Here is a 23,379-nt window from a genome sequence, read left to right on the forward strand (position 1 = left end):
TGGATTGTGAAAGTCTTGGCCAAAGTGCATTGTCTGCAGACCAGAGCTAATGGTGATGTACTGTTACTATAAGATTTTTGCCAATGTGTAGATTACAGCTGCTTTGCCACAGGGGTGAAAGAACAGTAACTGAGGTGACGAGTGTGTTCATTTTCCCTACAGCAACAATTTTACCCCATGGGGTGGTTGTGTATATTTTGTCCTGCTGTGTGGCATGCCTTAAATATACAGAGTGAAATAGTCTTTTACAAAAGCATTTTATGTAAAGCTTGTCTGTTACAGTAAAAAGCATGCCCATCAAGTCTTCAAGTTAATTTCCATGAAAACCCACCCAGTTACTTAGAGAGGTGCACATGGTACTGGCCTGTGAGCAGGGCAGTTTCTGCAGCTGTACCAAGGACTCTGTAGGCCTCTAGATTATCAGCGTAGAACTTTGGTTGGAGGTTCCCCAGCCAGAGGATGGGGGCATGGCATGGTCATTCATGTTTGCACAAAAGGCAAACTTCTTACAGGAAAATTAATTTAATATGGCCTGATAGGCCCTGTTTCCCGTGTTCTTCTTCTGAAGTATACCTCTGACATGTATGAGATCCATTTTGGATTCAAGCTCAAATCTCTTAAACCCTGTTCCCTCTGAAATGCCTCCTGATCCCCACTCCCAACACCCCTTTGCTTCTTCTCCAAACTCATCATGTGTTACTGAACCTTTACATGGACGACAGGGACATTTTCTAACTTCCTATTTACAAAAGATACTAGTCAAACAGTAACCAGGACCAAGGAGACGGCTCCATTGATAAAGCGTAAGCATGGAGCCCTCAGTTTGGATTTCCAGCGTCCCCATAAAAAGCTGAGCATGAAGGCATACATCTCTACCCAGCACTGAGAGAGGCAAGCAGATCAGTCAGTCTCACTGGCCAGCTAGCCTGGCCAGTCAGTGAGCTCCAGATTGGGAGAGGGGTCCTGTTTCGAAAAATAAAGTGGAGAATAAAAGAAGACACACACTTAGCCGGGCGGTGGTGGCGCACGCCTTTAATCCCAGCACTCGGGAGGCAGAGCCAGGTGGATCTCTGTGAGTTCGAGGCCAGCCTGGGCTACCAAGTGAATTCCAGGAAAAGGCGCAAAGCTACACAGAGAAACCCTGTCTCGAAAAAACCAAAAAAAAAAGAAGACACACACCTCACACCAACCTCTGGCCTGCGCACGTGCAACACACACGCGCGCGCACACACACACACACACACACACACACACACACACACAAACTGGAATTTCTTTTTTTTTTTTTTTTTTTTTTTTTTTTGGTTTTTTGAGACAGGGTTTCTCTGTGTAGCTTTGCGCCTTTCCTGGAACTCACTTGGTAGCCCAGGCTGGCCTCGAACTCACAGAGATCCGCCTGGCTCTGCCTCCCGAGTGCTGGGATTAAAGGCGTGCGCCACCACCGCCCGGCTATTTCTTAATCCTTACTGACAGCAGTGGTCCTCATGCAAATGAAAGGATGCCTGAAAAGTCTAACAGGCAAATTGTCACTAAAAGGCAAGGTGGGTGAGACGAGCGCAAGATGGCCTCACGCGCACTAAGGTGGCTTTCCAGCCCCACCCTGGAGAAGTGCCCACGGTGTTTGCACAGTGCTGTAAAGACCCAGACCACAATTAATTTGTGTATACCAGTGTTCGTGTATATGTTAAACCAGATACAAAGTATCTTTCTAAAGTTTTGCGTATTTTCTAGCTCTCTTCATACTGAGTTCTTGAAGAGTCATGTTGGCCTCTCCCTGGAGTGATAGCACACAGAGGGAGGAAATAAACACAAATGACATGGGGCCATGGATTCTGGGCTGCCCACATGTGAAGGCAGCAGGCACACGGGGCGGGGACAGATGGGGAAACGGAAGGCAGCCATTCTACTCCAGGCAGCTAAGGGTTTCCAGGGCTGGTCTGAGTCGTTTCTTGCTCATTAACAGAAGGGTTTGTCATCTAGAGAACTGGTTGCCATGTGTTGTTAGGAGTTCAGGACAAACAGGTTTCAGCAACACTCAGAGCTTTTGGCAAGCCGAAAACATAAACAGTTTCCTTATGAGCCGGGTTGGCGGGAGCAGTGTCCCTGGGCCTTGGCTGTCTTGAGCACACATTCTTCCTTCATGTACCAGAGATCATTTCTCGGAGGTCTTGCTGGGTGAAGGCAAATCCCATTTTGGCCTTCTCCTCCCTGCTGCTACTGGAACCCTTAGGGCAGGGTCACCTGCCTTTCGAGATCCAATAAGCCCTGAGCCCCATCCCCTGGCACTGTCAGGAAGAGCCTTTTCTTTCTTGCTTTACAAGGTGAAGGCTAGAGATACAAGCTGGGGTCGGGGGTGTATTACTCCTTACTATTTCTGGCTCCCACATAAGATAGGCAAGCCTTCGGAACTTAGAAATAGTCGGTCTCAGCGCTCGCTCAGCAGAGAATGGAAAGCCACCATGTGACCCTTTATCTGTATCTCCTGACCCCAAATGTTGTAAGCATGAAGTATTGCTGTATTCAAAACACAAGGACCAGAGCCACAGGCTCAGCCACTGGCTTCCACGTGACGGTGAAGAGGCCTGAAAGGCCTGGATACGAGGAGCTGATCCACAGCCATGTGCTGGGACACAAGTGGCCAGAGAGCCACGGTCGTGCTGATTTCACCACGCCTTTGACACTCTCGGGTCCCTCGGGAGGCTGCTCTCTTCCTTCCAGGACAGAGTCACAGTCTGTACTCTTAGTCATTCTTATCTTAGGATGAGCATTCCTATCTGTCTGCTCCCTGCAAGACCATGAGATACGCTCTGTTTGAGCGGCTTACTAGATTCGAGGCGTTTTAGGAGTATGTAAGCATGCGTGGGTGTTGCTGTGTGTATAATGTCACTTAGCCTCCTGATAAGTATCAGTATCCAAGATCCTGCTTCCATTGAGAAAGCTGAGTTTCAGATATTAAGCAACTTGCACAGCTCACGTGACCAGAGTGACAGAGATGAGCTTGAACCTTAGTCTGTCCAGTCTGGATTGACACGTGTACTTTCTGCCGGACCAGGCTGCCCCACTTCCCCACAGAGTCCTGTGGAGCCCAGCACAGAAGCATGTCTTTGCAAAGCAGATTACTGATGAGCTGTATCCCAAACCCTCGAATGCTTTGGTCAGGGCCTCCTCACTAGTGAACCCCATGGGTGCCTCTTCTTTTTTCTTTTCCAAAAATGCACACAGGCATGCCAAAATAACAAACCCCTTCCTGATCCTCTATAGTCAGTCAGAGGCCCCAAAGGGAGGATTTTCACTTCCTTACCTAGCTTCTGGAACATCCTTGTTTCCATCATCTCTCATCCTCTTGTTTTTAGAACTATTGGCTCCAAGTCAGCTCCATCAACCAGTGACCCAGCCTCCAAGACTGGCTTCCTCTTCCTGTCAGTCAACACTGGCTCTTCTCCATGCTGCTAGGTGGGAAGTGCCCCCCCACGAACCAAACTAGCTAGCTTCCATCCCTGACAGACCTACCTTCGGAACCAACCAGCCCATGGATGTACAAGGATAATTCACAGAATTCCTTATTCTCCATCTAACTCAACGTTCATTGTAAGAATGACCAAGGAAACTGCCGGGGAGATCCACGTGCCCATTTACTGACGAATCTACCAAAAAGATTCTAGTTTTCCTTTCCTGTCCCATATATGTGTCACTTTTACGTCTTTGCAATTGTAGCATAAGTTCGGGGCTGCGTTCGTTTCTGGTGCGGTCCTGCGTGGCAGACATCACCTACTGCCTGTCCCGTGGTACCTTCCCATGAAGGCTCTCACTCTGTCTGGGATTTTTCTGAGGGAGTGTCACAGAACTAAACAGCAAGATCAAGGGAGAGATTTGTTTTCTTTGACTTTTTTTTTTTTCACATGTCCTTGTAACCTTGATCTTGAGCCCAAATCCAGACAACACATTTGAGCCCGGTGGCCATTCTCCTCTCTTTCATTTCAGGAACTTCTGAATTTGTTTTTAAAAAGAAATCCAGAAGAGACAGCCCGTTAAGGCCTGGGACACTGGTGGGCATTTTACAGAGCGATGTCTGTGGGGGAGAGGTGCATGTAGCTGTGTGGGGAAGGTACAGTAAGCCTCCTTTACAAATGGGGAAACTGAGGTTTGGAAAGTTTCAAACTCACCTGACAGTGACAAAGGATATTCCAACTTGGACCTGAACCCCAAAGCTTTGGCAGTTGACCCCCCCAACTTTCTGTCTTCGAAATTCTTTGCTACATAAAAAGACATGTCATTTCCAAGGTGCTCCGCAGACACATGTGACAAAGAAAAGGGATTTGAGGGTTTTTTTTGTGGTGCCTGGCACACAGAAAACAAACGTAACTGCATTCAAATACTGAGAGAGGCCATCAACAGGGGACTTATTACTCATAATTGATTTTACTAGCGCTTTAGCATCTGACCCGTTTCTCTTAATTGAATCAGAGTGACTTATGCAACACATTTGTTTTACTGACTTTGAAAAGATTTATAATCACCTTCACTTACACATATATTTTTTAAAGTAGGATTTCGAAGATAATAGTGGCTGAGCTGTGGTCTTAAAGCTAAGTGACACACAATTAGGGTTTCCTTCCCTAGGAAATGCCTTTTTAAAAGTACGATTGTGTTGTGTTAAGAAGAAAAAATAAAATAAAGGTTATTTTACACAATCATCAGAGAGGTCACCCTGAACAAAAATAAAATAATGTCTATTAAGCCCTTCTGAAAGGCTGCAGATTGAGCCTCTAGAGAGAATGCTCAAGGATTATTCTGCCCTCTGCTTGAAATTTATAATTCCAGAGCCCTTAAAATATAAACTAATTTCATGTTTCCAGAAAGTACTGTCCCACTGGGAAGAGAAAAAGACACTTATAGGCACAGGGGTGTCTCCCGTCTTCCAAAAAGGTGGATCCTGATGCCAGACTGCCCAGGATATCAAGGTGCTGGACTGGACTTGATAATGCCCAGCCCAGCCATCTATGAATGGTCACGATTCAGGACCATTCCAGGGGATTTGTTCTCCAAAGGAATTTCGAGTGATGACACTCACATAGACTTCCACTGGGCATGCTCACGACAGTTTCTGCCAGGGGTTAGTTGAGGCTGGGAGGAGTGTGCCAAGACCAAGAGACATTATTTTGGATTTTCCAGTTACTGGGTCATGTATTAGAAGAGGAAGACCATAGCACACTGGCCTTGGATGGATTAGAAGTTGATGGAGTGTTGGGTGGGGACGGTGGGGGTGGGGGAGATGCCGAAGAAAAAGGAAATTCCTCATTTTGAGAACCTGCAAGGCATGGGTCTCGCTGGCCCACAGCGGCCCTCCATTGGCATCTGTTGTCTGTGCGTGTCTAAGGCATCTGCTCTCAGAGCCGTCAGGGATGGCATCCAAGGGGAAAATGAGAAAGGGACTGAGAAGGAACATTTCTCTGGGTTCCTTCTCCCGTGCCCAACAGGGGAAGCCCCCCGACAGAAGTCCTGCCTAGTCTAACTTGAGGCCACCCATGGGCTGATGAGACTAGGATGAAACGTGAGCACTTTTAATGTGGGGTTGAAAAAACGGAATGCCAGGAAGTTAAAAGGACTTAGGGGGAAATGTCCTTTGGCCTTCCTCTGCATGACAGGATTCTGAAGTGGCAGCTAGTGAGCAGAGTAGACTCAGTTAGTCCAGTCAGAGGAAAAAAGAGTGAAACCAGAGGACCAACATCAGTGATATCTTTGAGGACAGTGATGAAAGAATGGGATGGCTCTGCCAGAAAGGCGGGTCTCTTCATCATGCTTCCCAAAGCAGCTTGTGTCCCAGGCTCCGGCCAGCTCTGACAGCAAGTGAACCCTGCCCCATTGGGTCATGTTTCTTGAGCACCTACTATGTGTCCGGGACACTCCAGACCCTTCATGCCAAGAAGATTCCATCCAATTTTTTTTTCCCTTCTCAAACTAAAGATTTTTTTGAAGTAAAGACAGATGGTGGTTTTGTTTTCTACCTACACAGAGAAAGGAAAATGCAGAATGGAATTATGGGGTGGGAGGGAATACCTAGGCATAGGAACCCTGAGAGACAGAAGTCTCTCAGGGAGGTTTACACAGTGGGGGGTGAGTCTCTCTTTCCTCCTGGTCCCCTATTCTGGTACTGGCTGGAAACATAGAAAGATCTGGAATGCCTAGCCAATGTTTAGAGACAGAAGAAATTGAAACCAAGCTTCAGTCACTCCCAAACAGGGACTCTGCTTGAACATCTTTCGAGGTCTGAGAGGTTGAACCCATCCAAGATGAAGGAATTTTCCATTCCCAGCTCTCTGCCTCAGTAAAGTGAAGACAATAGTGTAAGGAGAGACATTGTGTTTACCTCAGAACGTGAATTCCCCTTGACGCGGCCTCCTCAGAAATGCTCCATGTCAGGACTGCTTTGCATGGTCTACTAACTTCTGATAGTCTTCTAAGTTTATCCACACGATCTGAACTCTCAAACTCGAGAGATTATCGACAGTAATTCACATTAAGACAGAATATTTCTTGAAATCTCGGCGAGGCATTTCTTTGAGTGAAATTTAAAGGTTTTATTCAGATGGCTGACCCAGATTGGACCCAGTTCTTAAAAATGAAAACTCTCCAGTTCAATCTCCCTCCTTCCCTTTCCTCTCCTTCTCCTCCCCTCCCACCTCTCTCTCTCTCTCTCCCTCTCTCCCTCTGCCCCTCCTCTTGTGTATGTGTGTGTGTATGTGTGTGTACGTGTGTGTGTGTGTTGCGAGTGCACATGTGTGTACACAGATATGCTATTGCTCAACTGTGCCGACTCTGTTATCACCTACTTGGTAATCGTGGTGGGAAATGAGGCCTGAAACGGATAATCCATCAGATTTTATTTTTTGTTCTGATGGTCATTTATTCCATCTAACTCACTGTCGATCACATTGGCGTGCTTTGCCTTCTTGCTGCAATTTTCTTTGTACTCTTGGTTCCCAGCCATGGCCCTGCTTCCTGCTGAATTAAACCGTAACCCAGACAAAACCGAAGAACACATCTCTCCCAAAGGTCATGTAGGAGGTCACCCCTGGTGAGATGGACATTGCAGATGTGGTAGAAAGATTAGAGGTGGCTTTGATGAAACCTTCGTCTGTTCTTTGCCCCTGCTCCTCAGAGTGGAAGATCTCATTGCCTGGAATTATTGAAGACTTTTGACGGGCACCTCCGGCAAAATGCCCCACAGATCCTCAAGTGTGTGTGTGTGTGTGTGTGTGTGTGTGTGTGTGTGTGTGTGTGTGTGTGTGTGTGCATTTTACACAACACTTCAGAATGATTGAGGTGTTCAAAAGGACTTTGCCAGGTGAGCTCTTTGCAGGGCTCAGATTCCCATAGGTTGCCCTTCCTTAAGGTCCCTCAGTGGCCCTTATGTTCTGTTTGATGACAATTTCTGTTCATTCCAGATTGTATTACTTCTCTTTAGCAGCTTCAAACAGCTCCCTGGAGCTGCAGTTTTAGCATGTGGGTGCTGATCACATCAGTCCCTGGACTTTTGTTACTTTTCACCCCTTTGAAGGTTTGCCTCCGTTCTTCTGTTTTCGGTGGCTTCCGCTTTCATCTCTGCTGCCTTTTCTGCCATGGTGTTATCTATTCATTTGAGAGAGTCTGGCCATTCAGGCATCTGAAGATGAGGCCATTCCCTCCCTTCTGGGTCCTGACTGCCTCCGTGGGTAGCCCTCGATTGGGGCTTTTCATCAGGCAACAGTGAGGACCCCTCTTCGGGCTGCTGCTTTGGTGCTGTGATAAGAATCAGTGTACCACAATTTCGTTTTTATCAGCCTCTTCTGTGTCTTCCTATTTGGGGTTGAGATGCAGGAGTTTCTGGCATGGCTGGTACTTTTAGAAATGGTTTCATCTCTGATCATGGTAGATAATGAAAGGGAGGCCACCTCATCTCCATCTCAGGCACTTTCCACAAATGACTTTTTACTGTCTCTTTCCTCATTGTGACCAAATGACCAGAACATTGAGCAGGCGTCAGATTTGGAGTGTTTTAGTCCTAAGGCCACCTGGTTTCCTACCTGAGACTTTATCTAAGTCCTTTGCTAACTACCACACTATTCTCCTCTAACATTCCTGCCAGGAATAGTACATGTTATTCTGCCTGATTGAATAGTTCACATGTTTTATTTCAAGAGCTCCTGTGCTAAATAATATAATTATATAAATATATAATTTGAAGACAATATAGCCTGTTACTATTCTCTTGACTGTATATGTTCATGTGGGGGGGCTGCACACATAAAGGGGTGCTCATATATGTGGGTGTACCTGTATGTAGAGGCTAGGGCAATGGAAGATGTGTTCCTTGTTGCTTTCCACATTTTTGTTTTGTTTTTAGTCAGAATCTCTCACTGAACCTGGAGATCACTAATTGGACAGACTGGCCAGCCCATGAGCCCCAGGGACCCTCCTGTCTGCCTCTCCCAGGGCTGACATTTGCATGTGCTATCACTCTCTGATTTTTATCTGGGGGCTGAAGGTCCCAACTCAGATCCTCATGCTTGCACCGCTGGCATTTTACTGACAGGCTATCCCCCTGGCTCCCTAGTATAAGAATTTTCTCAATTCAGTATTTCACACCAAGGAGAAAGTGTTAAAAGAGTAGACGTGGGGAGCCAAGAGGCCAGGTGAGCATCCTTTCGATATGGGCAGAGGTTTGCTTTAGACTTAATGCCAGAAAGCCCCCGCCCCCTTTATAGTGTTGGCAAACCCTTGTGATACAACCTGCCTGGACCTCCCTTTCATCTCTGAGGATAAACTTTTTTTTGGGCGGGGGAGCGGTGTTGAGACAGGGTTTCTCTGTGTAACAGCCCTAGCTGTCCTGGAACTCACTCTGTAGACCAGGCTGGCCTTGAACTCGGAAAGATCCAACTGCCTCTGCCTCCCGAGTGCTGGGATTAAAGGTGTGTGCCACCACACCCAGTGAGGATAAACTATTAAAAGGTGTTTTTATGTTTAAAGTAGATTAATGAAGAGGTGTCACTTGGAAATATATTCTTACTTTCTGGGGCCAGTGTTATGGAGTTACCTTTGTCCCCATATCTCTGTGACCTGAAAGATAGAAAGAACATAAAGTGACCATCAAATATCCAGACCTGGTTTGTATAGCAGGCCGCATGAGCTGCTTTCTGGAGACTATTAGGAGGGTCAATGAATTAAAACCTAATTGGTGATTTATTGGTGGCATGCTGTTAAAGGGCCATGTAAATTATGTCTATGGCAGGCATGAACAGATGATATAAAAATGTATACATGAAAAGGGAGATAGATTACCAACAAGAGCATCTTCGGAAGAACAGGAAGTCAACTTCATGTGTCACTTTCAAAACTCCTGCAGGAAGTAGCTTTCCTTGGCCTGCCCGCCCGAGTGCCTCACAGTGCCAATGCGTCAAACAACCCGAAGTCCGCTGTCAATGCTCCACTGGAGGCGATGTGTCAGAGCACTCCAATGGGAGTCAGAAACTCAGGTTCGAATCCCAGCTTTTCCATTCGTGTATGACTCTGGCTGAGCCAAAAGCCTTTTTTTTTTGGTGGGGGGACGGGGTTCCACCTCCCCCTGCCCCTTCCTGAGCATCTGTATTTCCGTCTAGCTTTTTCTTACATTCTTCCTAGGAAAAGCCTTGTGAAAACATCAATAATAAAAAAAATTCTATGGGAACTTAGGGGTGACCATGGAGATTTCACTACAAAGAGCGTCAATTATTCTGGAGCCTGGGCCCTGTATGGAGTCCAAGAGACAGAAGCCTAAGGTACCTGAGCACTAGTCTAGGACATGTGCCGACCACTGTGGAGTCTGTTCAAAGTGGCTGTCATCTGGCGGGTGGGGGCGGGGGTGGCCTCCCCCAAATTAACTGGTTTTCATGGATGTGTGCCAGCTCTTCTGGCAACAGGCTAGCAGGTTTTTTTGTTTGTTTTGTAGGGGCGGGGGCTGTTTTACTTTAATGAATCGCCGTAGCCACTGAAGAAGGCACCGGTTATCGGGCACCTTTGTGTATAAAGCGTCCTTCGACAAACCTGCCACCTCGCTTGCTTCTGTTCCCCGCTGCATTTCCCCTTACCGCTAACCTTTTCTTCTCCAGAAGGCTGGCAGGTTCAACATTATGCAGACTTAGAATAGCAGCGGCAACAACTGTCTTACTAGAAAGAGCCGGTGTTTAAACCCTAGCTCTGAATTAGCCGAGGAAACATTCGAAACACAGCTCTAAATAAAGGTGGAGGGATGTTTGGATCATTTCATTCTTTTATCGATATTTGGTGAATGTTAGCATTGACTGAAAGCTCCGTGTGTCACACAGGTGTCCTACTAAGTAAAGCTCTTCCTTCTGCCAGTAGACCTTCAGGCATTGCTTAGAGAACCTTAAACAGCCAAACCCCTGGTTGTGAGGTCTAAAGTAACAAGGGTTATTATTATAGGCACATACAACAAGTCTGCATGTGCAGACAATTGAGAAGAATTGAGATATCCCCTTGTAAATTAATTTTCCGGAGCATGTCTCTATAAATGCCTAAACAACTTCACTTTTATTTTGCAGGGGGAAGGTTTTCACAATATATTATTATGTAAGTCCCTGTCCTTGTGTGCTGTCATTCTTAATGATTCAAAGCTATTATAAACATTAATTATTATGGCCTTCACAGTATGCCGCAACACAAGATGTCCTCAAGATACCCAAGGTGTGGCTGGTGGCTGGCCCCTACACTAAGTGAGCCTGTCCTGCCATAGTTTTTAATTCCTTATGTCTCGCCTTTTGTCTTTTCGTGAACTCTCTTCTGTTAATAATTTATCCCCTATTTTTTCTCTGCCCTTAATTGCAAAGGTCTCGGCTGTTCCTTTCAAAGCTCTTTCTCGAATATCTTTTGTATGCTCAACCTCCAGACAGCATGGCTCTCAGGTCTCTCTTCCAGGCAGACAAGCAATCCCAGACCGCCGGAAGCTTGCTTTTGAAGCACATGGCTTGAGCCCGGTCTCTCGGATTTTAGTGGGCGTCTTTGTAACATTCTCCGTATTTGTGGAAGGCTTTCATGTGAGATGTCTCTAATTATGGAAGGCTTTATCACAATTATTTGTACTTCTCTGACCGCAGTTGTAATTTGTTTAACCTTCTAATTTACCTGTGAACACTCTGAAAATGGGATGCCTCTCTGAATCTGATGACAGTGTTTAGCACAGAAGAACCAGATTCTTTTCACTTCCCTTTCCAAACCTCTCCTACAGCATCTCACCCAATGCTGCTCCCAGAAATATCTCTGAAGGAAATTTAAAATTATCGTCACACACACGCTGTATACCAATGTAGCTTTCGAAGAACTATAATTGTCTTTCGTGTTCTGGAAAACACCTCTATGTTTTTCACACCTTGGTTTAAATTAAAAAAAAATCAAGAAAGTCCACACTGAGCATGAAAGAGATGAAAATAGAATTATTCACAGACACAAATTCCGAATGCAGTTCAACTTTCCTATGGGAATCTTTGGCTGATGTAAGAATCCGTAGGTCATTATTAGACATACTTTCATTCATTCATTCATCTCTCCCAACAATAGCACTTATTTAATACCCACTGGGCCCCACCAGGGATACACAAACCATATCAAACTCAGTCTCAGGAAATACTCACTTTGGCCCAAATTCCAAGGTTTTGTGAGTCACAGGCCAGCTGCCGTGTGTTTGACTCGCTTCCCTAGCTCAAACTGAAAGCTTCAAAGGGAAAAACAACTTGTTTTTCTTTTTCTTTTTCTTAAAAAGAAATCCTGGATTCTATTAGAATGATCCCAAATATTTTGTAATCTGGGAAGGAATTTGAAGAAGGGATAGCATAACGTTTTCTTACAAGTAATTCAGTAGCCCCATCCAGGAGCATTTAAAATATCTATGAAATAATGGGAAGCAATTGTACCTCTGAGGAATGTACTAGGAGCGTGCCTGCCAGCAGGTGATGTTTTAAATGCCAGGTTTGATTCAGACCTGTCGTTTGCTTCCTGATGAGAATTTGTGATTTGGAGGGAGGGAGGGTGTTGTCTCTGGAAAAATTAATATAAATGGAAGTTAGGAAGCAATGGGAGTTTTGTAGACAGACACCCTTCCGGATCTCTTTTGCTGTGTGATCATATGCGCGTAGTCAGCATCTCTCTCTCTCTCTCTCTCTCTCTCTCTCTCTCTCTCTCTCTCTCTCCCTGCCATTCCTTTTTCTGCCAGTGACTCATCTTGTTTTGAATCTTCTAAAGACCTGGATCTTAAAGAGTGTCACTTAATCATAGCTCGTGATTTTGTAAGGAAATCATTGGTATAAATTTTGAGTGAAGTAACCACTGAGTGATGGATTCTGTCTCTGACCTACCACGGTGTACTCTGTAGACCTAATGTCATTTCATTAGCTTAGGAACACACAGGCAGAGTGAGGCCATTCCACAAAAATCGTTCATGTTTTATTGCCTTGAAGTCTTTTTTAAGAGCATTTTTTAAATTTTATGTATTCATGTATTTTGTGTGTATGAGTACTTTGTCTGCATTGTACATCTGCATACTAGAAGGCATCAGACAGTTGGGCTGCCATGTGGGTGCTGGGAATTGAACTCAGGACCTTCAGAAGAGCAACAAGTGCTCTTAACCACTGATCGATCTCTCCAACCCCATTGCCTTGAAATCTTAAGGATCACATTAGAAACCATTTCAGATAGAATCATGATATGTTCATTAATTAAATATGTATTTTAGGAATTCTTGAAAGAGAAAAAAAAAGACTTCATATTTCCAGAGAGGACAAACTTCTGTTTGAGGCATCACTTTTAAACATTCAACAAATGTTTTTGAAGTAGAATAAATTACCAGCTTATTTTAAGTCGGACCATCCTGGTGCTACATTGTTAGAAAATGGTGCCAATATTGAATTTGGAAGGCTAACAGAGCCCGGAGTCTTCAATATTCATTCTCACGATGGCATGGTCTAATATCCTGATCATGCAGCATACAGCAAGTGTCTGAGAACCAAAGCATCTACTTTTCAATGGAAACTTTCTGAGTCCTTTGGATTCCCTGGATCTACTACAGCAGTGTATGGTGGTACCCAGATGCCCACTTCAGTTCACTGTTCAAACTCCTCGTTGAAATATTTTGCATTGTTTACTTTGGTACAAACTTCTAACCCTGGCTTATAAACTATCCTGATCAGTGATGATCAGAAACCAACAGTGTGCCAGATTCTAGAAGTCTGTGGTCATTAACCAAATTTTTAGGTCTTTCCCAAAACCCTTATTAGAGATAGGCTATTATTTCTTTCAGTTTTATAGATGAGGAGACCAAAGCTTACAGTCACACAACCAGTCGGGTTAAGACCAGAATGGGAAACCAGATTTTCCAATCCCAGCTCCGGCACTCTTTCTATCATGTGTTCCAATTTCAGCAAGACATTCGCTTAGTCGACAAATATTTACCCAGCAACTGGATGTGCCAGACACTATGGTAAACCTTGGCATAATGGACAATACAAAGAGACTAAGACAGGCGGTGTTTTCCCTGACTCTGGAGATGAGCGCACAAACGGTTACCAAAAAAGAAGGTGAATGAGGCCAATGAGATGACCGAGCAGGTAAAGACACCCACCGTCAAGCCCGAAGACCTGAGTTCAATCCCAGAGACCGGCATGGCGAAAAGACAGAGCTACTCTAGCATGTTATCCTCTGATAGCACATGCACACATACACACACAATTGCACATGTGTACACACACAGAGATTAATTTTTGAAGAGGAAAAGACATTAGGGAAAGAAGAAGGTACAATTAAAAACAAAAGCAGACATAACAATGAAGGTGAAGAGTCAGGGTTACAAAGAGAGCAGCCTGCAAATGGGGACCTAGAACTTTTCTGGTGGAGGTTGGGGGTTTCTCCATCCTCCAAAGACCATGGCCTTTCTTTCAACTGAGAACACGGAATGACAAAGATGGATGGAGGAGTGGCGTCATCTATTCTCATTGTTGATGAGTTTTATATTTATAAATTTTTACAAGCATCAACATTTATTTGTGACCCCCCCAATTAGTGTTGGTTTTGTGGGTGCGGGCAGGCAAGCAACCATGCAGGGCACCCAACTGTGAAGTTCCCATTTCCAGCTGAGGCAACACTCTCCCGCCTTGTTTCGTCTCTCGGATTGTAAACAAAGGGGCTTCTTCCAAAGTCTGCTTAACGCCACATTTGTCTAATCTTTGTGCTTTTTGTTGATAACCTCACTATTTGAAATGACTGGCAGTGTGGCACTCGCCAAAGAGCCGTCTGGGGCTCCTAAGTGTAGGAAGGCCAGTGATGGGCTTGTAAGCTCCATGTACTCTCAAAGCTCCCTTCGGCCACAAATCCAGGACTCATGATACTGCTGCCTGTGAGTTCAGTGTAAGGAATCAACAGAATATATTAAATAGGGTGGCTTTAGACAGAACCATGAGAACCATGATTAAAAACAAGGTTATGTCTTCACCAGTTGGCAAAAATGCTTTGAGCACCACTGGCAGAAGGATAAACCCACATTTTCCTCTGGGCAAGATGATTCCATAGTTAGCGTTTCTGCTGACTTCATTAAACATAGCTATAGCAAATAACCAGAGAGACGATGCATGGATAAGCAGCAGAGAGCTGCAAGTTTTGGTGTGCATGCAGAGCAATTGGAGTGCACGTATCACTGGTTGGAATGTAAAACAGCACAGCCACTCTGGCAAACATTAGGTATTGCCTCTGTGAAATGTATGCAGCCCTCCTTATGACCCACCATTGCTAGACATTCACCCACATGGAGTAAAAATGCACATTCCCACACCAGTGTGAGTGTTTACGACAGATTTAACTGTGGTTCCGAAAATGGTGGAAAATACTCTTCTTGTGCTGGGGAAGGAATAATCAACTTCATTCAATAATAAGGCGCAGGGTGGGGGCGGTTATTGATAGAATACGCATTGTGGGATAAATCTCAAATGTGTAATGACCAGAGTCAGAAGACCTCATACTAACATACCATTTGCGTATGTATGTTTGTGCATCTGCCTATCTGCGTATGTCTAGATACACTTGCAGCTTATGCAGCTGTATGTAAAGGCCAGAGAATGCTCTCACTACCATTCCTCAAGCACCATGGACATATCCAATTAGACCAGGCTGGCTGTGCAGTGAGCCCCAGGGATTCTCCTGTCTCTGCCTCTGCCTCCCTTAGACTGCGGTTATAAGCATGTGCCACTACGCCTGGCTTTTAACATGTGGATTCTAGGGATCAAACCGAGGTCTTTGTGTGTGTAAAGCAAGAGCTGTCCTGGTTGAGCTATATCTCCCTCTTTAGAAGCAAAAATATACAGAAGAAAATGGAGCTCCAGTTTCCAGAATCTGAATAGAAGGACACATTGACTACAGAGAGGTATACAGGAATACTGAGAGGAGGAGATCTTGACTGTATTGGTGCTATGCCCTTAAATGACTTTATCAAAATGCTGTCTGAAGGGTAAATCATAATACAGTATTTTTTATTTGCCACAGTAACTCACAAAAGCAAGGGGGGCACTCCAGGTCTTCCCCTGTCATTCTAGCTGATAAAATACTGTGAGTGTAAAACAAATGCTGCATAATGTTTGACGTTACATGGTGAGTTGAGTGGTGTTTCCTCTGAACACACAAAGACATTTTCGTTCCTCTTGTTTTGCAATGCCCAGGTCTCACGTGGTGACAGGGAATACTTATAGGCTCTTCGACAAGCATTGAAATCTGCACACTTGACTGTGCTTCCAAAAAAAGAAAAAAAAAAGTTCGTTATTTATTAGAGGACAGAACTCTTTCATGACTGGAACTGTCCGGTTAAATGGCAGTTTGACCTTGAGACCATAGAAAAACTAAGACATCAGAGAAAATATGACGCCACCGCTTATCTTCCTTGTGTGTGTGGTTATTTAACCAGGGGCAGCTGTCAGACATGGATGGTTTAGCTGCCCACGTCCTTGGAAGCCGGAGAGACCCACCACATCATCTAAGAGCCACTGTTGTTTTTGGTCTTCCTTGTTTGTGATAGCTTTGCTCCATTAACTCACTTATATTTCAAGGAGTGAGGATGTCGTAAATGAACTCACCATCACAATCTAGTTTATGAAACTCAGTTTCACCATACAAGGTGTACCTAACCTTTGGAATAATGGGCAAGCTTGGCTCTCTGAGACAAGCCTTTGCAGCAAATTCAATAATGTATACCAGTCATTTCTCCATATTGTATACTGCGGATGCACCAACGGGTCCTTCCTGTAGCACCGCATTTTAACAATTACTTTACCTTTTCCTTTGTGATGTCAGAAGGCCTTAGCTCTCTATGTGTAGTTTTGTTTTATACGAATGACACTTGTGATGAACACACATACTACAGCCACTTAAAAAATGGAGGCAAGAATTTTACTCAAAGCACTCAGAAAGCTCAGAGCTCTGCTTAACCATGTGTTAGAGTAGGTGGATGAGATAAGATCTTATGCCACATGTTGCAAAGGGCACTTACAGAAAGAACTGGGATGTTTCCATTTGTTAAAGCAAAAGCCAGCAAATGCCTTTATCTTATATGATTTCTCTAGAACAGCATAAACTATAAAGTTACTATTTTCTACATTTGTAACACATTTGTTATGTTTGGAAGCTTTTAGAAATGCTACTATTGGTGCTTATAATTTTTAAATTTCCTTAGGATTACTTGTAACATCCAGTTATTTAGAGCTGTATATTCCAAAATGGGAAAAAAAAAAAAACCTCCCCTCAAGAGTTAATTTGTAGCAAGTGTTCCTTAAATATACAAATGGTAACATTGTTTCCAAACAAGGTAATTACAACTGTGTACAGAATGTTTCTTCATTAGTAGTAATTAAATAATTTACTAAATTGTGCAATAATTCATGACGACACATGCTAGCCCTGCTCGGTTACAGGAGCTGGTGATAGAAGAATTCCTTGCACCCGTGCCTAGATGGAATTAGAGTGGCAATTTTTGATTCCTGGAGAAGTCAGCTTGCGCTTTTAAAATTACTAAGTAGTGATGAACACAAGGAAAACAAATGATAAATCATTTGAGCATTGTGGCCTAGTGAGTGAACACCTTAGAATCCATATGTGCAGGAATTGCTTAAATACTGATTCTGTAGTCTAGGACATGTCACTTGATTTCTTTGCTCCCTACTTCCCTTGTCTGTGAAAGGAGTACAGGAAAATGAAAACCCAGAATGTATTTTGGTGAAAAGAATTTTGAAAGAAAAATGCACGTCTGCCACACAGGAAATCCCAGGAAATGGTCGGCCAGCAGGAGAGGAAATAGAAGCAAAAGTAGTGGCATTGAATCTTCATCCAAAGTCATTTGGAAGGTCTGGGGAGATGGTTCAGTCCTGAGTTATAATCCCAGCTCCAGGGAGAGAGTTGGAGACAGGAAGATCCCTGGGGCTCACTGGCCAGACCGGATAGCCGATGGTGAGCTCCAAGTTCAGTGAAAGACCCTCGCTCGAAAACCAAGGTGAAAAGCAATAGAGGAAGACACCTAACATCATCAGCCTCTAGCCTGCCTGTACACACACATATGTGCACATACACACACACACACACACACACACACACACACACACACACACACACAGAGAGAAAGCCATTTCAATTCCATGAAATTCTACGTGAGGCAGACACGCAACATTGTATCCATACACTGGATACTAAAACTCAGATGTGAATAGATTGCTTAATTTAGTCATCCTCATCTTCCAATACGTAGGGATCGTTTTTCAATTCAAGAGGAGTTCGGTGATTATCTTTTAATACAAATTAAACATAGTTGGAAGGCTTTAATGTTTTTATTAAGACAAAAATACCCACTCGAGTTTGCCCTGGTTCTAGTGCTCAGGGCACACTTGCACTGCGCTGGACTTAGGCGTAAATAATAGATGGACTTCTGGGAGGGAGAAGAGGCTGCAGTGGAACACTGTCAGCCCGGATGAGTTCCATGCTGTAAGCTGGGGCTTAGATAGGAGCATCCAAACTGCTATTGACATGCGGCACAATTGTCTGAAATGTCAATAGATATAAAATGAGGATCTCATAATGCAGAATAATTGATTACTCCGCTTGACTGAACAGGAACATATTTTGTCTGTGAAAGCAAAATAATGACAGCATTTACTCATGCAAAGTTCCTCACTTCAGAACTTGAATTTCCCAGCAAAGCCCACGTGACTCTGTGGGCTTGATCACATGTGAAAAAAATAGGGGAAACTGTCTATAATTGCTTATCTTTTCTTCATTATTTTGTATTTATGTATGATCAGGGCTTTTTAAAAATAAGACACAGTCTTTCCAGGAAGTGTCTATATTAATAGGAGCGTCTATTATAATTTTCAGAGCTGAAATGGATGAGATACAAAAATCAAGTAACGTTCAATTTATCTTGTTCATCCTCAAATGCTCTGCTGAGCTTTGGGGAAATCACACCACTTTCTACTTTACTTTTCCTCCATGCACTCATAGGCTCTGTGTGTTTTACTAAGTATAATTTAACCTGATGACTACCAAACCAACTGTAAATCCATGCAATCAGACTATAGAACAAGGAAGGTAAAAAGACCCCCATTTTCTTAAGCACGGTTTCTTTCTTATGCCCTGACCCACCCCGCTACACACACATCCCAAACACATTCCATGATTAGATAGAGTTTGATTTTTAAGTTTTGTCTTGGTTTTTCTAGGGCCTTGTCTTTCCCAGGTTGGTCTTGAACTCACACTCTAGCCAAGGGTAGCCTTGAATTTCTGATGCTCCTCCTTCCACCTCCTGAGTTCTGGGATTATCGTGTGTGCCTCCATGTCCAGCTATATGTCTACAGTTTGAAGCGCTCAGTGTGAGGCATGTGAAGGGGAGGCAGGAGATGCAGCTATGGGTCCACCATTTAGACTTTTCCTCCTCTCTGTCTATGTGTAGTGTGATGATACCTTCTTTCTCAAAAAATATAGCTCTGTACACATTAATCTCTCTTGTTCTTTTTTAAATTTATTTTATTCTATTTATTTTTATTTTATGTGTAGCTGTGTGTGTGTATGTGTGTGTGCGCCTGCTTCACTGTATGTCTCATGTGCATGCAGTTCCCTCAGAGGCCAGAAGAGGGCATTGGATCCCCTATAACTGGAGGTACAGGCAGTTGTAAAACTACCCACCCACTGTATAGGAGCTAGGAAACCAGAGAACTCTGCAAGACCGCCAAGTACTCTTAACCACTCAGCCATCTCCCCAGCTTCCACCTCTCCCATTCTCGACTAACATAGCCCTTGATTTCCAGAACACTTAGAGTTAGCATCACACATTCTGTCTTACATTATAGCATCACAATCATTCTCATTTGATTTCCTGCTGGATCAGGAGCTCCTCAAAGGACATCATAAAGTTCTGCTCTTTCCCCTTCCCTCTCTATGTCCTAGCATAGCCACGCATAGAGATTTTTTTACTCATTATGTGGGAGCTTGCTCTCTTACAGAAAAAGAAATGTAAGAAACTTGCCTGACCAAAGTCCCCTTAGGCCAAGCAGTAGCTAATTTTTGTATTCCCTACTACCTACATAGAAGTTGCTGAATAAACACTTAATGTTTCCATGTGTATGTATGTATGTGTGTATGAGTGTGTGTGTATGTGTGTGTGTGTGTGTGTGTGTGTGTGTGTGTGTGTGTGTGTGCTTGTGTGCACAGGTGCGCGTGCACATGTGGGTGTGTGCTTGTGAGGCCCAGAAGTTGACATAGTGTGTCTTCCTTGGTCACTCTCCACCTTGTTTGTCTGAAGTCAAGTCTCTCACTGACCCTGGAGCTTGCCAATTTAGCTAAACTGCCTAGCCTCCAAGCTCCAGGGACCCTCCTGTCTCCACCCCTCATCCTGTCTCCACCTCTCACGGTGCTGGAACTCCATGCTGCTGCACCCAGCTTTATGCATGGATGCTGGGGATCTGAACTCAGATCCCTGAGCTTACATGGCAAGCACTGTCCTCGGAAGGCCCTGTAATACTTACTTTACATCCAACACACAGCTTCAGCCTTTGTAGAGAACAGAAGTGTATGCCGATCTCCTTCCAACAAATCTTTACTAAAGATCAGTGTTTTGAGTTGGTATAGGTTCTATGTTTGCTAAAATATAGGAATTAGCTCCTTTCTGTGGTACCTCCTAGGCATTTGGCTCCATCAAGATGAAGCTAAGTAACTCCTTCCCAGCCACCAGCTGTCAGAAACTCAATGAAGTAGATGATGAACTCCGACTTGGTATTTGCTATGCACCACGCATGGCCACAGACATAGCTGCTGGTGCTCTGGGGGAAGAGTAGGAAGGGTGTGTGGTCTGATCAGTACGGGGAAAACAACCAAGGTCTGCCCGTGAAGCAGGGTGTCTTGATCAACGGCAGAGTGCGCCTGCTGTTGAGTAAGGGGCATTCTTGCTATAGACTGAAAAGAACTGGAGAAAGGAAGAACAGGTCTGTTCAAGATGCTTTGTGAATGACAATGTGAGTGTTCTTGGTTATTTTCAAAACAGAGGGGGGGAGGGGGAGGGAGGGGAAGGGAGACGGGGAGGGGGAGGGAGAGGGAGAGGAAGAGAGAGAGAGAGGAGAAAGAGAGAAAGGAGAAGAAAAGAAAGAAAAAAGGAGGAGGAGAAGAAGTATGTTCTGGAACTGATAGATACTACTGTGCCTTGTTGGTTGGGGCTCAAAAGAGCTAGCAGAATCTGAAAACTTTTCAGTCTCTCTACAGAAGATGATGTCCACCAATGTTGTCAAAAAGCCATTAAACAAAAAAGGTAAGAAGCCCAGGACCAACAGAGCCAAGATTCAATGTCTTGTTACTCCACATGTCCTGCAACACAAACCCCAATGCTTTGCTCTGAAGAAACAATGCACTAAGAAAAGTAAGGAAGATCTAGAATATGCTAGATTTTTAGCCAAGAGAATGAAGGAAGCCAAAGAAAATGCCAGGAACAGATTTCCAAGGGCTGCCCTCACTGAGAGCTTCTACTTCTGAGACTCCAGTCAAAAATAAGTCTTTAAGAGGGACAAATAAGTGATCAGACCTTGAAAACATACAGGAATTAGTAGGGTGGAGGTAGATGGTTCTGTCCTAAGTGTTAGCGCTCTGACCTTTCTTTATATTTAATCTGCCTTATGACCCTGCAGGACTCTTCTGTCCTTACTTCACATGTGATGAAACAGAGCTTTGCTCAAGATCACTCAACTGGTGAGTAGGATGGAGGCTGGTTTTGAGCCCAACTTCTCCATCGACTGCCAAAGCCCTTTCTGCCATCAGACAGAGTTAGGAAGTGAATCAGGCTCCTCCGAGAACTGAGGAGAAAGAGCTCAACACCGAGAGAGGAATGATGGTGCTCCTGGAACATGGATGCCTGTGACGATAAAGACCTTTGATATCTCGTTACTCCCTCATTCCACAAGGGACAGACCTCGGTCCTGGGAGGTGAAATGACTTGTCGGAGGTCTCACAGAAAGACGCCAGTGATGCATACAACACTATGTCCTTAGCCCTCTTGAAATCCCTGTATTGCGAGAGACAGAGACACACACAGAGAAAGACAGAGACAGAGAGACAGACAGACAGACAGACAGACAGGGGACTACTTAGGGGAAGGAAGGCAAACAGCCAAAGATAGGCAAGGGTACCAAAGTGGAACAGAAATGGACGATTGAGAACCAAGTACAGTGGCTTGTGTGTATAAACATCACAACAAAACCCATGGCTTTGTATGCTAACCCTCAAAAAGGAAGAAAGAAAGAAAGGAAGGAAGGAAGGAAGAAAGAAAGAAGGAAAGAGAAAGAAAGAAAGAAAGAAAGAAAGAAAGAAAGAAAGAAAGAAAGAAAGAAAGAAAGAAAGAAAGAAAGAAAGAAAGAAAGAAAGAAAGAAGAAAGAAAGAAAGGAAAGAAGGAAGGAAGAAAGGAAGGAAGGAAGAAAGAAAGGAAGAAAGGAAGAGAAAGAGAAAGAAGGATGTGGTTTCAGGCATGGCCTATTCTTCCAGCGTTAGATGTGTAGTGAGGACACCCCTGGGACCTTAATGGGATACAGGACTCCTTGTCTCCAGTTTGCTTCTCCTTGCTCGCCGCCTTAGCAGGTGTATGTGTGGAGAAGCACCTGCTGCCTACGTAGTCTGTGGAGGCCGGTCATCTCTGCCTGCCAGTGAACTTCAACCTTTTCCTCATTGTGATGGTTACAAAACACAGGCCAAATCTCTGAGTTTCCTAATAGCCATATGAAATATTTGGCTCTAGAAATCTCAAAGTCTATGAAGCACTGCCTGGCTTCAGCCAAACCACACACCTTGATGATCGATTCCACTAATAGGCACAGGAGTGGTCCACAGCCATCCATCCAGTGCTAGTGGACATGATCACCCAGATACTGGTCTCCTCCAGAAGAGTGCAGCTTTACTCAGGGAAATGACTGACTTCTGTTCGGTTTTACAGCAAAGGTCATCTCATTGGTAAACTTCTCAAAATCAAAGTAATCGCCTTCTTCTCTTTGCGTTCTGGAGTACAGTTCTAGGCATGAAATAGTCAGTAATTGTGGTCAGTTAACAGAAGTGTGTGTGTGTGTGTGTGTGTGTGTGTGTGTGTGTGTGTGTGTGTGTAAAACTGAGGACATCTTTTGCCACTCTAATAATGTGTTTTACCAGATTTCCTGGACAATGTATTTGCGTACACTCATGTATATTTAAATGCTTCTCTACTTTGGCCTTAAAATAGTGAGCAAGACAGACAGGCTATGTTAAAAGGGTCATCCCCTCCTCTTAACACTCATAAACAAGATAAATCAAGGATTCCCTTTCTTACCTTTGATTCCTGGATCTCTCCAGTATTATTCATAAAATGTGAGACCCGAAGCCTTCTAGAGTCACAATTTGGCAAGGCCATGATCTAAGTAGGGCAATGGGTACCTTCTCTGTAGCTTCCTGTGTAGTCTTGCTGGCCCTGTGGGTCTTTCAGAAAGCTGATCCTATGGCTCTGTTTTAGCCAGAATAGTCCAGCTCCTGAAGAATCCAGTGCAGAGTGGCCAAAGATCCAGCTGAAACAGGTGTATAGGACTACATTAACCTTTGGGTGACCTCTTCCCTGTTCAGTTAAAATGAAATGAATTATCAAGCTGAGAGAAAGAGAGAGAGAGAGAGAGAGAGAGAGAGAGAGAGAGAGAGAGAAGGGGAGAAGAGAGGAGAGGAGAGGAGGGGACAGGAGAGTATTCTTATTCACACGCATCAGCAAATGTTGAAATCATCTTGTTCTGGGATCTTGGAAAGTTGGGACAAATTCCTCAACCTACTGGTTTGCTATTCTC

General features: G+C 44.2%; 1 protein-coding gene and 1 pseudogene across 2 annotated transcripts in view; both read left to right on the forward strand.

Annotated features, from left to right (window-relative positions):
- Nucleotides 1–23,379, forward strand: part of Rora (RAR related orphan receptor A) — a 744,161-nt gene that overhangs the window by 616,908 nt on the left and 103,874 nt on the right. The gene's annotated exons all lie outside the window — the stretch shown is intronic.
- On the forward strand, nucleotides 18,957–21,811 carry LOC128094802 (40S ribosomal protein S6-like; annotated as a pseudogene).

This window comes from Peromyscus californicus, unplaced genomic scaffold (genome assembly GCF_007827085.1).
Source record: "Peromyscus californicus insignis strain IS unplaced genomic scaffold, ASM782708v3 Scaffold_11__1_contigs__length_118956290, whole genome shotgun sequence".
In the NCBI taxonomy this organism is placed as follows: Eukaryota; Metazoa; Chordata; class Mammalia; order Rodentia; family Cricetidae; genus Peromyscus; species Peromyscus californicus.